The 12,541-nt window shown below is 36.9% G+C and overlaps 1 protein-coding gene and 1 long non-coding RNA gene across 3 annotated transcripts in view; both read left to right on the top strand.

Moving 5' to 3' along the window:
- The window catches only part of LOC129417192 (echinoderm microtubule-associated protein-like 5), a 157,013-nt gene that overhangs the window by 72,966 nt on the left and 71,506 nt on the right, over positions 1–12,541 (top strand). The gene's annotated exons all lie outside the window — the stretch shown is intronic.
- LOC129414715 (uncharacterized) lies at positions 671–5,053 on the top strand. The gene is made up of 4 exons (XR_012368327.1): positions 671–1,042; positions 1,776–1,808; positions 1,935–2,080; positions 3,763–5,053. It is a non-coding gene; the product is annotated as an uncharacterized lncRNA (long non-coding RNA).

The raw sequence follows: 12,541 nt of genomic DNA, 5'->3' as shown, positions 1-12,541 counted from the left end.
ATGAAGCTTTTGTTATAAACTTATATAAGACTGAGACAATACCATTCATTTTACCCTTGGTATCAACAATTACATGAAGTGGATGATTCTCCAACTCAATACCCCAAGGAACACCTTGAGCACGCATCGCAGCGCGCAACTGTAAATAAAAATAAAAAGTGCCCGTTAAATTATAAGATCTCTCCAGGTCATGGAATGCACGAAGACCCTGTTCCCCTATAATATCCCCAAAGACACAAATCCCTCTGTTGCTCCACTTAGGGAACACAATTGGTTTCTTTTCAATTAGAAGAGAATGGTTGTTAAAAATAGGAGATTGAGCAAAGAAAGTTTTTGAAATGTTAGCAAATCGATTAACTTTGTACCATATCATGAGTAAATAAGAAATTATTGGCCCAAAATCCCGTTTGATTTTATTATGGGGTATATTAGAATAGACCAAATTAGACAAACAATATGGTTGTACTAGACGTTCTTCAATAGGACGCCATGACACCAAAGTCTCTGGATTAGACCATATAGCAAACGAACGCAAAACAAAACACCAAGAATACCACTCAAAATTGGGCAAATTGACACCTCCTGATGATCTATGTCTTTGTAATGTAGATGCTTTGATTCTAGGTTTTTTTTTATTCCATAAATACGAGCTAATGATTCCTTGTACACTGAAAAAAATGGACTTAGTGGGTCTTTGAATTTAAATAAAATAAACATGTATATGCAACACAAAATATTTATATTCCTTGTGTAAACATAATTTAATTGATTAGGATTAAAATGTTTTGTTTGAATGTAAAATGAACACATTATTCTCACATTGATTAAAATTGATTGAATTGAATACTTAAAGCAATAAAATTGGGTTTGCACACAAAACGGCACCTCCTGAGCAGCAGGGGCAGTATAGCTCAATGAGAAGGACATCGATTGCCATAAAAGAAGAATAAAGATCGTTTGTTTTGGGCGCCAAAACGAAGACTCAGCAGCAGTCAGTCAGTCAGTCAGAAGAGCTCTCTCAGACGGACACCACGTTATTAAAGTAAGTTCTATTATTTATTTATGTTCACTTCATACGTGATATATCTTCACTAGATAGACTATTTTTGTTTACAATATGTAGCCATTGCAATGACTTGTAGTAAATATTAGTTTGGAGGAGGTTGGTGGAGTAAGTTAACAGTCAGTCAAGCTCATGAAGAAAAACACAGCGTTTTAAAAATGTCAGCTGTTTAACGTTATTTCACGTTTGGTAGTTTTATCCGAGTTGAAAACTGGCAGCTTTGAGTTGACTTTTGAGGCACTTTTTACTCAGCTGTTCTATGGAAACGTATCAGGACAAATAAAACGCTAACCAAAAGTTATTCTGTCCAGAGTAACGTTATCCATGTAAGTAATTTACCAGATGATATCAATTGACTAAATTAATAATGACATTGCGTATGAAACAAACGGTCTGCTTAATCAGATGAACAGACCCGCGTCAGTTATTCATGACTTCGCTACGCCACGAGCAACACTTGATTCTATTAGAAAAAGCTTTTTTTAATGTCTCGCGTGACGTCTGGTATATTAACTGGAAAAAAATCGCTTTGATGTGCCACACCTTAAAGCTGACGTTTTCAGAAGAGAACCTTGTTGTTTTAAGATCTCATTTTGTCCAACATTGCGTCCTAGGACAGATATAATACTTATTTCATTATTGTTCTGTGTATGTGTGACCTTCATCATTTGAGGTTGTGTGTTGATTCACATCTGAATATTTCCTCTTATAGGTCCATCATCCTTTCATGCGCTACACAGCATTGGTAAGTCATTTCTTTCACTTTTGTACTGCTGTTAGGAGCTATATCTTATTTTTTTAACTAATATACAATTATTATTCTTTTACTCGCAGTACTCAAATATACAATGGTTGGTTAATTTGTTTTCAGATAAATGCTGAATTTAAAAGAATCACTACTGTCTTATGTTCCTGTGTCACCTGGACCTCCAATCCAAAAACCTGACGAAACTCTTCTATCAGAAAGGAGGACAGCTAGCAAAAAGACTTCAAACAATTAATGATCAAATGACAGAAGTAAGTAATATAGATTCATAGACATAAAAATGTGTAAACATTGTTGGAAGTACAGAACGTTTAGTATGTTTTAGTTACAACATCGTTTGGCACACGGGTCATTAAAACACCTGGGAAGATTTAAAGGGGTAGTTCACCCAAAAATAAAAATTCTCATCACTTACTCCCTATCATGTTGTTACAAACCTGTATAAATGTCTTTGTTCTGATGAACACTAAGGAAGATATTTTGAGGAATGTTTGTAACCAAACCAATCATAAGCCCCATTCACTTCCATAGTGGGGAAAAATAATACTAATGAAGTGAATGGGGCTCATGAACAGTTTGGTTGCAAACATTTCTCAAAATAAATATCTTCCTTCATGTTTATCAGAACAAAGACATTTATACAGGTCTGTAACAACATGAGAGTGAGAAAATGAGAGAATTCACTTTTGATGTGATTGTCAGGTGTGGTAGCACACACTCGAAACGTGGCCTCTTTATTTAACTCATTCCAGTGTAGTGAACACTAGGGATGCTCCGATCAGGATTTTTGCAGCCGATACGATCACCGATTTGTAATCTTCGTGATCGGCCGATACCGATTCTAATTTTTTAAAGCTGATATGTAAGCTCTTTGATGACTGTAACTGTTACATTTTTTCTAGATAAAATAATACCACGGATGTTGCCTTTGTTATATTACTTGCAGTAATTAGGTATATTATTGTTTTAATAGTGACTCAAATAAATAAGCACAACAAATATTTATTCTGCATAGAGAAATTTAATATGGCTTTAAAAAGGCTTATGTCTCCTAAAAGTACTGAAAATAAAACACTTCACGGACTTTACTGTATTAATTAAATATACACGCATTCGTATGAAGTATAAAAGTTCTTTAGTCAAGAGCAGAGAGTGATTTTATTGAGAGATGAATTAGGTTACTGCAGCTTTAAGACGTGAGAGAGAGATCGCTCTGTTCACGTGCACTGATGACAGGCTGCTGTGTGTGTGGGCGGCGGCTGAACGCAGACAAGCAGCTGTGAGGAAAATAAAAGTTTAAACGCTCAAAACTTTAAAACGCATGCAAATAAGAAACTTTTGGCAAGAGGATGCAATTGTCCGTGATATATATGTGTTGTATACGCTGTTTGATGGGGATGTGAAGACGCCTCGCGCTGTTGACCGGAGCACGTCCTCATAGAAAATACGCATATCTCTGTAAAGGCAAAGAGAGACATACAAATCTGCACGCCGCACATGAGCAAAGGGTTGTAAAAATGCTTGTGCTACGTAAAAAAATGTCTTTAATTGCAGCCACATTCAGGATCCTTTTGATGACAAAAGTAAACAGAAAGATCGGTTTATGAGATCGGCAGATTTAGCGAGCACCGATCGAGTCATTTAATGCCATTATTGGCCGATCGATCGGAGCATCCCTTGTGAACACACACACACACACACACACACACACACACACACACACACACACACACACACCAGAGCAGTGGACAGTGCAGCTGCCTTGCTTTGTAACCCATGTATTTGTTACCAATTGTAACATGCTGTGGCAATGCACATGGGTCTGTATACTTACATTTATATTTGTTTGCATTGTACTAATTTCCAATGACACTTTTATTGTAACAGTAACCTTTTTTCTGTTTCTTTAACTACATTTGTTTGTTTTGTACAGGGCATGGATGAAGTCAGCATCAGTGAGGTCATTTGAAGACACCAATGTTGGGATTTGTGCTCTCAAACAACATGCTTCTTGTGATGAAGAAGAGGATCTTTGTATAGTCCTGGAAGCCATGAAAGTGTTGCAACATCGTGTTTGAGCTGATGTATGCCTTAAACCTGATCTCCGCTTTATTTTTGAGGAAATCCAAACTTCATTGAGAGTAACTTTAACGAACAGTTTCTTTCAGTGAAAGGATCAGAAAGACTGTGCTGCTCATTTTTGAATTTTTTATCTGTTCTAAGTGTTTTCTCTGATTAATACATTAACAGTTTGCTGCTCAGAGTCGATTTTGGAAATGGTTGTTGTATTTTGTTTTTGTTGAATCTTTGATTTAACAGTTTATAAATGCTGTAGCTCTAACTTTCTGAAGGAGTGATATTTTCCAGTTTGTAAATCCATTTTATAAATAATAGTACTTACTGTTTTGCATGTCTCTTTGGAATGCAGTGTTTGTGCTTTAGCACTTCTAAATCTACTGTGATAGTAACTATTTTAAACATTTGGGTCAGTTTCACAGATGGGGCTTTTCCTAGTCCCAGACTTTTGCAATGCCATATATCAGTGCCATTGTTTTGTCTAAAGATGTACTCCAGTGTTGTTTTTGTAAGGTAGGTTTGTTTGTAAACTTTATTTTATCAAAAATATCCTAATATAACGAGGGCCTAGTCATGGATTAATCTACAACCTGTTCGGGAAATTGCCCCTTTATGTATGTACTGCATGTGCTGATTGTTGTGATAGTTATTGACTGTTATTGAATTAATGTGTAGTGATTTAAATGAATTGATGATCTGAAAGCAGTGGTTTGCCTCAATATCACTAAACATTTGTACAAAACTCTTTGCTTTTTATGCCAATGCAAATGTATTTTGTATTTTAAAAGAAATAAATAACATTTGGATAATTATGGATTATTATTCTGGTGCCAGAGACATAATGAAATTGCTTTAGAGTTACATAATCCCATAATATAAGCATTAAAAAAGCATGTTGGAATTAGAGATGAAAATCTAGTCCCCTTACATAATAAAATTACTTAAACATTACAAAATAAATGTGTTATAGTAAAGAGAAATAGCACTTTGAGTCAACATATTTCTATTAGACTACTTAAAGTAATTAAAATGTTTTGGTCTGACACATAAAAATTAATTTGAGAAAATTATTTTGGTTTTAAACAATCGGATCATGTGGGACCGATGTACACATTAAAATTACGTAAATTGAAAGGATTTTTTTTTCAGTGTAGCTTCTTCCAATAACCATCCGGTGGAGCAAGGGGGATCATACTGCTTACAAAATTAATACGAGGTTGTATATTCATCTTAATTACCGAAAGTCTGGAATGAAAAGAAGTAGGAAGCATACCCCATCTATTTAGGTCCCCTTCCACATTTTTTAGAACATTATTATAGTTTCCAGCAATTATTAAATTAAGTGAAGGAAAAATGGACACTCCCAAATATGTAAAAGTACTAACAACTGGAATATTAAGAAGAGGTCTTTGATCATTCGGTCCCCCCAACAACATTAAAGCCGATTTTGTCCAATTAATTTTGTACCCTGAGATTCTGCTAAAATGGTCAAAAATAATAAGTAAGTGTGGGAGGGATTTAGTAGGATTACTTGTAAAAATTAGAATGTCATCTGCATACAAAGAGATGCAATGTGGTGTATCATAAATAATAATTGGTTCTAAAACCTTTGACTGCCGTATTGCCTGGGCAACAGGTTCCAAAGACAGAGAAAATAAAAGTGGAGATAAGGGGCAACCCTGACGAGACGATCTTGTAACAGGAAACCTAGTTGAACAGTTGCTTCCCGTTATGACCACTGCAGAAGGATTAGTATATAGTAGCTTTATCATAGAGATAAAACCATCACCAAAACCCATAAAATGGAGTACAGACCACAAATAACCCCATTCTAGTCGATCAAAAGCCTTCTCAGCATCCAATGAAAGAATAGCATTTTGATCTTCTGAGACAGAAGCTGAATCTATAATGTGAAGCAAGCGACGGACATTGTCCGATGCTAATCTAGATTTAATAAACCCAGTTTGGTCATGATGGACCAAAAGGGGCATATAGCGCTCTAAACGTGTAGCTAATATCTTAGCATACAGCTTGACTTCACAATTCAGGAGGCTCAAAGGCCTATAAGAGGAACATTCGTAAGCAGGCGCGGAGCTATGGGCGGGCCTGGGCGGGCCTGGGCCCGCCCAGATTGACAGCTGGCCCGCCCAATCAGAAATGTAAAAAATACTACTCTGTATAGTTAGACATGTATACTACTTTATGTGGTGTAATTTATCTATTGCATGTTATGTTAAAAACAGTAAAATTATAAGTAAGCCTGATAACTATTTAAAAACTATTAAAGCAGTTGAATGTTGCGTTATAATGAAATATTCCCGAGCAGCTTTCAGCCATGATCACTTTGAGAACTTTTTTTGCAAGCAAGTAGAAAACGTATTTTGAATAACAACACGTTATAAATATGTGCTGCGCGCTTTCCTCTCAATAACATAAACACACAACAAATATGACAGCGGGGTAAAAAATAGAAAGAAAACATCTGATCATAGTGATGTTGTTTGATATAGCGATATAGCAGCACTATAAGTCACGCCACGTTTATTGCTACACTTTATACAATATAGCCTATTGCTTTTAAGCAACAAATAGCCTATCATAACAACCTATAAGCCTACTGTGTAATTGAGACATTAATTTAAGAAATGCATTAAAGCAGAAAGACGTAGGCTGCGGAAATATAGTGGGTTCACTTCAATCCACACCACAGACGTTCTTGGTTTGCTTCTTATTTATTAAATCGAGGCAATTGTTTGATCAAACATTGATTAATATTAAGATACAATTTACACAAAACGAAATTCACTTTAAAGAAAGTCTTTCCACAAAACAAACCTCGCAAAATCGCTTGCCCGACGTCCATTACGGGCTATGGCGAATTCCTGTCGGGCTAAAAAAAATGATGCGCCTTGGCCGTCGGGCGGAGGAAAAAATATTGTAATGTGTTTGCATTCTCTCAGATTTAGTTAGGTAATAATATTGTATGTAATTCGGCGTCATATTTTCAGTCATTAATATCCTCACTAACAAGTGAAACTGTCACGAAATGAAGTGAAAGCATTAAATCCATTATTCCTTTCGTTCACGTCTGATATGCGCGCTCCTCGGCTCCGCTCTTCACGAGTAGGCTTGCTCTTGTGCTCATCAAAAAGTATATTAAATGTTTATTTATTTGTCATTTCGTTTAACCCCAGAGTCTAACATTATTCTAGCAATTCCCTTTTTCTTTCTTTATTTAGTAAGTTAACTTAAATATGTGAGAACGAAAATATATTTTTAGTGATTTGCATGAAGAGAATATGATGTTAGAAGCTTCATTTTAAGCATTTAGTAGCCGTATTTATTTAAACACTTTAATAGGTTATTTAAAAAAGTATAAGGTTTTTTTGGGTTCATTTATATTTCCTGTCTCTGCGTGCAGGTTCTTTTTTGTAGGCTATGAGAGCCCAATATTTTTTTTTACCAAAAAGGCTTAATAAATGTCACGTTGCATTACAATTTAAAGTATCAATAATGTCAAAAATGTGACGTGCAGTTCGGGTGTGTGTGTATGCTGTTTAAATTAGTGTTCTGAAGTTTTGACGAATTTTATAGACTTGTTATAGTTTCTTATTCAAAAGTGACACCCATAGATTCAGGCCCACCCGGACTTAATCCATGCCCACCCATATGTCACGTTCTGCATCCGCCACTGTTCGTAAGATGGCTTATCCTTCTTAAGTAATAAAGATATAATTGCAATGTTTGTACTAGTAGAGAAGGAGCCTCTATTAATAGAGAAATTAAGCATATTCAGCAGTAGAGGGCCAAGCTGGGGCCAAAAGGCCTCGTACATTTCTGGTGGCATTCCATCCAGACCTGGAGATCTACCTCTTCTCATTGCTTCAATAGCTAATCGCACTTCCTCCAACTGAATGGGTGCCTCTAAAAAACATACAGCTTCAGAGGACAATTTGGGTAGATGTAACGGTTGAAGGAATTCAGCACACGCTTTGTCATCATGAAGCACCTCTGACGTATAAAGATTTTGATAAAATGCTTGAAAGGTACTATTAATAAGTGCCGGGTCAGACGTTATATCCCCCTCTTTAGTCCTAATTGCTGCTATCCTTGCTAGATCATCATTCTTCCTTATTTTATAAGCTAGCAAACGGCTGGGGCGAGCACTACTATAATAATGATTTTGCCTAATACGATGAATAGTAAATTCAGCTTCACTTCTTAATAAGCTATTGAATTCATCAATTAACTTCTGTCGCTTACAAATATTTTCTGGTGAGGAATTGCTTAGCATTTCATCCTCAAGAGCAGCAATTCCAGACTCCAAGCAATTAATACGATGTTTTTTAGATTTATTAAGATAAGATGCAAAAGATATAGTTTTGTTCCTGATACACCCTTTGACCGCCTCCCATAACACACGTGGGTCATCAACTGATGGACCATTTATTTTCATAAATTCTTCTAACTCCACCTCCATCTCGCGTTTAAATATGTCATTCTGGAGAAGAGATGTATTAAAACGCCAACGAACAGCCCTAGATTGACCAATTCTTAATGACAAGCTACACAAGACAGCCCTATGATCAGATAAAGATATTGGGGTCATTTCAGTACTGCGAATGTCACTAAAAAGAGTTTTAGATGCAAGAATATAGTCTATTCTAGAAAAGGACTTATGACGAGATGAAAAAAAGGAAAATTTTCTAGAGGAGGGGTTCATCATTCGCCATGTATCCGTCACTCCATACTCAGAAGACAATTTTTTCAATGCAATAGATGCCAATCGCTGATCTCTGCTTTCTATTGCACCTGTTCTGTCAATATCATGAAGCCATACAGCATTAAAGTCACCCCCTATTAAAAGATGGTACTCTGGGAGATTTGTTAGTATAGAAGCCAATGTGTTATAAAAACATTGATCAAAACAATTTGGAGCATAAACGCTCACCAATGCAATTTTGATACCATTATAAGCTATTTTACAAAAAGTAATTCGGCCATCGTCAGATCCCCCTGTGCCCAAATTGGTATAACTTAAACTACACTTTGCAGCTATCAATACACCTTTGCTCTTCTTGGTGTAACAAGAAGAAGCAATCACATGATAGTACTTATTCTTAAACCTGTGTACATCAGCTTCAAGAAAATGTGACTCTTGAATAAAAGCAAAGTGGATATTCTTTCTGTGAAGAAGCTTCAAAGTGCTTATGTGCTTCTGGGGAGAGTTGAGGCCTCGCGCATTCCATGACATAACATTGAAACTACTCATTTATTCAAAATATAATTTGACATATAAATAAATAGAAAAACCAAACAGAAACCAGGTTAAACAACAAAAGCTTATAAGGTTGGTGCCCGGGTCAGCAATCCCCCCCCTCCTATCCACCACACATGCAAACACATGCCCCCACACAGAAAACCAAGAAAAAACAGAAGTAATGATAATAATACAAAAAATGAAAAAAACAACAACCACAACATCAAACCTAAACAAACAAAAAAGGCTCCGCCCTGACCATCTAAGGTCTTCTAAACAAAGAAGACTACCCTCCCTCCAAAAAAGTATACCAGTTTCCATGGAAATACAATCACAGCCACCCCACCCTCCATCAAAACAAAATTTACCTCTTAGCTGCATGTCAGAGTACCATTCTTAATTAAGCAAACCATTAGTTAGCATCAAGCCATTTTAGCCATAGCACTTAAACAAAATATAACCTGCTGCCCACTCAGTACAGCCAGAAAGCATAAATGAATTCAATGCGGTTTATAAAATTAAAATAATAATAGATTAGCAGCAAATAAGTTCATATGATAATACAATCATGAATGATCCCGGTTAGAAAAATTAAAGTGAAATAAACAAGCCGGGAGAAATTAGCAGCAAATAAGTTCATATCAAAATACAATAATGAATAATCCCGGTTAGAAAAATTGAAGTGAAATAAACAAAACCGGGAGAAATCTGCCTCCGGAACCTGCAGTTAGAAATGTTTTTATAAAAATAAATTTCTCAAGTCAGTCTTACCCCTCAAAGCTTTCATCAAACCAACGTCTTAGCTCCTCAGGGAGGCAACAAAGTTTTCAGCCTCGCTAACCTCCTGGAAAGTATAAATGTCTTTCCCCCGCGAGAGCTTAATTGTAGCCGGGTAAAGCAAGAACGCCTGGAATCCATAGGAACGAGCCTCATACATAATCTTATAGCAAGGCTTCCGGCGCCTTGTCGTAGCCTCACTATAGTCTGCAGTGAACTTCAATAGGTCGCCATCCACCTCCGGAGGGTTTTTTCTCGCCTCGCCAAGCAAGCGGTCACGATCCGTAAAGCGAAGGCACTTAATTATAAGCGGTCGAGGACGTGCCTTCGCGGAACCAGGTGGTTTCCCAAGACGGTGGCACCTCATAAGCTCAGGCAAAGAGGGTTCGAGAGCAGGAAACCATTCCGCAATCTTCTTCATCAGGTTTGTGCGGGCATTCGTCCCCTCAGCCCCTTCTTTGAGGTTGAAGACGAGCAAGTTATCCCGGCGTGCCCTATCCTCAATCTCAATTAGTTTAGCTTCGCAGGTATGTAGATTCTTCAGACATAGAGCAGTCGATTTTTCCACATTAGCAGTGCGCTCCCGAAGATTTACTGATTCAGTGCGGATACTCCTTATCTCTTCCGTATGCCGCGATATGGTTGCGTGCATGTTGTCAATTCGTTTCTCAAGTCTATTGAAACGAGCTTCTGATTTCTCGTCAGCCTCATTAAAATATTTCGCCATCGTCACCTCTATTACTTTCGCCAGAGCCGCATTTTGCTCACCGAGCTCTCCCTGAAGTTCATCCATCGCACTTCTCTGGGCAGCAATGGTTTGTCTTGTTTTCCGCATTTACTCCTGAGTATGCTTTGTACAAGTAAAGTCCATTCATAAGGAGTGAAAAAAACTGACATACAAACAATACAATAACTTTTTGAGGAGGGTGGACAACGAGGTGTGCTATGCTGCCGCCATGACACCGGAAATTAATTGGACACAGAATTCTGTGATCAGCCAGCCTCTTTTGCAATAAACTTTTGTGTCTTGCCCTCCTTGTGCAAGGTGTCAATGGTCGTCTTTTGGACAAACATCAAGTCAGCAGTTTTCCCCTGATTGTGTAGCCTACAGAACTAGACTGAGAGACCATTTAAAGGCCTTTGCAGGTGTTTTGAGTTAATTAGCTGATTAGAGTGTAGCACCAGGTGTCTTCAATATTGAACCTTTTTACAATAGACCTTTTACGCACTTCCGCATTTTTCGACTGGATTACATCAACAAAGTGTATTACAACTTCCTGTTATCGTAGCTGCAGATACGAAAAATAGCAGAGTCAAAGAGTCGCATTTCTGGGGTGTTCAAAACTGTTCGTCTTCCAACCAGAAACGGCCCTACCTTTATAATAGTTTATAATAGTATATAATAGTAATAGTAAGTTAAGAAAGTGCCGCAGCAAGAAGAGTGAACATGCAAGAACGGGAAACTTTTGCCAACCGGCATTCTGTCTGTATTAAAACCTCCAGTTTGTTCCCTTTAGTGGACGAATGTATACCCACACTCTTCACCACATTGGCGCTGGTGAACTTCGGTAGACAAGTTAGGAAAGTTGGAAACATTCTAGCTGCCATTTCTCCACCAACAACAAAGCTTATACCGGAATTGCGTTTACGCTTTGTTGACGTATTTCCGTTTTTTGCGTAAATGGTCTATATTCTAATTTTCTGAGATACTGAATTTGGGATTTTCCTTAGTTGTCAGTTATAATCATCAAAATTAAAAGTATAAACATTTCAAATATATCAGTCTTTGTGTAATGAATGAATATAATATACAAGTTTCACTTTTTGAGTGGAATTATGAAATAAATAAACTTTTTGATGATATTCTGATTATATGACCAGCACCTTTATGTAGTACCGAATTGCAGAGTTAGATCTCTAAACAGTTTTTCACCATTTCTGTGTTCAGGATTTTTTAGGTGGGCCTAAAAAGGTGGCTCAATGACGTACTTGAGCCACCACGCATGGCATTTTAAAAAAAAATACAGTTATTACCTATTTTGGTTCAATTCATGTTCTGCTGAAATATGCATTAGATCAGTGGTTCTTAAACGTTTTCGCCGTGCGGCCCCCTTGTGTATGCTGCATCCCTTTGTGGCCCTCCAAAGAAATTTTATGACAAAACATTCTAAAATGTTCTTTTTGAATGATGCAATGTGGTCAGTAGCCTTATTTTTCTGAGGTTTAATTACATAGAATTTATGATAAATTAATGTATTTTATAAAATGTCATAAAACTCGGGCTCCCCTGGCACAACCATTATAGAAGCATATTTTTTACTAATGCAAATGAACTTTTTTTTATTCCTTTGCATATTGCAGAGCTCAGACAAACATGCAGCTTTTCATTTTCCTAATGTCACTGCTCACGCTGGCAGTTCTGTTACTTAGTCATCAGCAGTTTTCTCAGTGATTAATCTATAAAGGCTTAAGACTGAACTTAAAACTGGCTCAGTTTAAGTTACTCAGGACCTCTAAGGAAATAACAGTAATAGAATTGTTGCTTAATTGTTAATTAAGTGTTTAACTAGAGTTCAATGCAAAATCAATACATGAGTCG

The sequence above is a fragment of the Misgurnus anguillicaudatus genome, unplaced genomic scaffold, assembly GCF_027580225.2.
Source record: "Misgurnus anguillicaudatus unplaced genomic scaffold, ASM2758022v2 HiC_scaffold_28, whole genome shotgun sequence".
NCBI lineage: Eukaryota > Metazoa > Chordata > Actinopteri > Cypriniformes > Cobitidae > Misgurnus > Misgurnus anguillicaudatus.
This window is presented reverse-complemented; position numbering and strand designations above follow the sequence as displayed.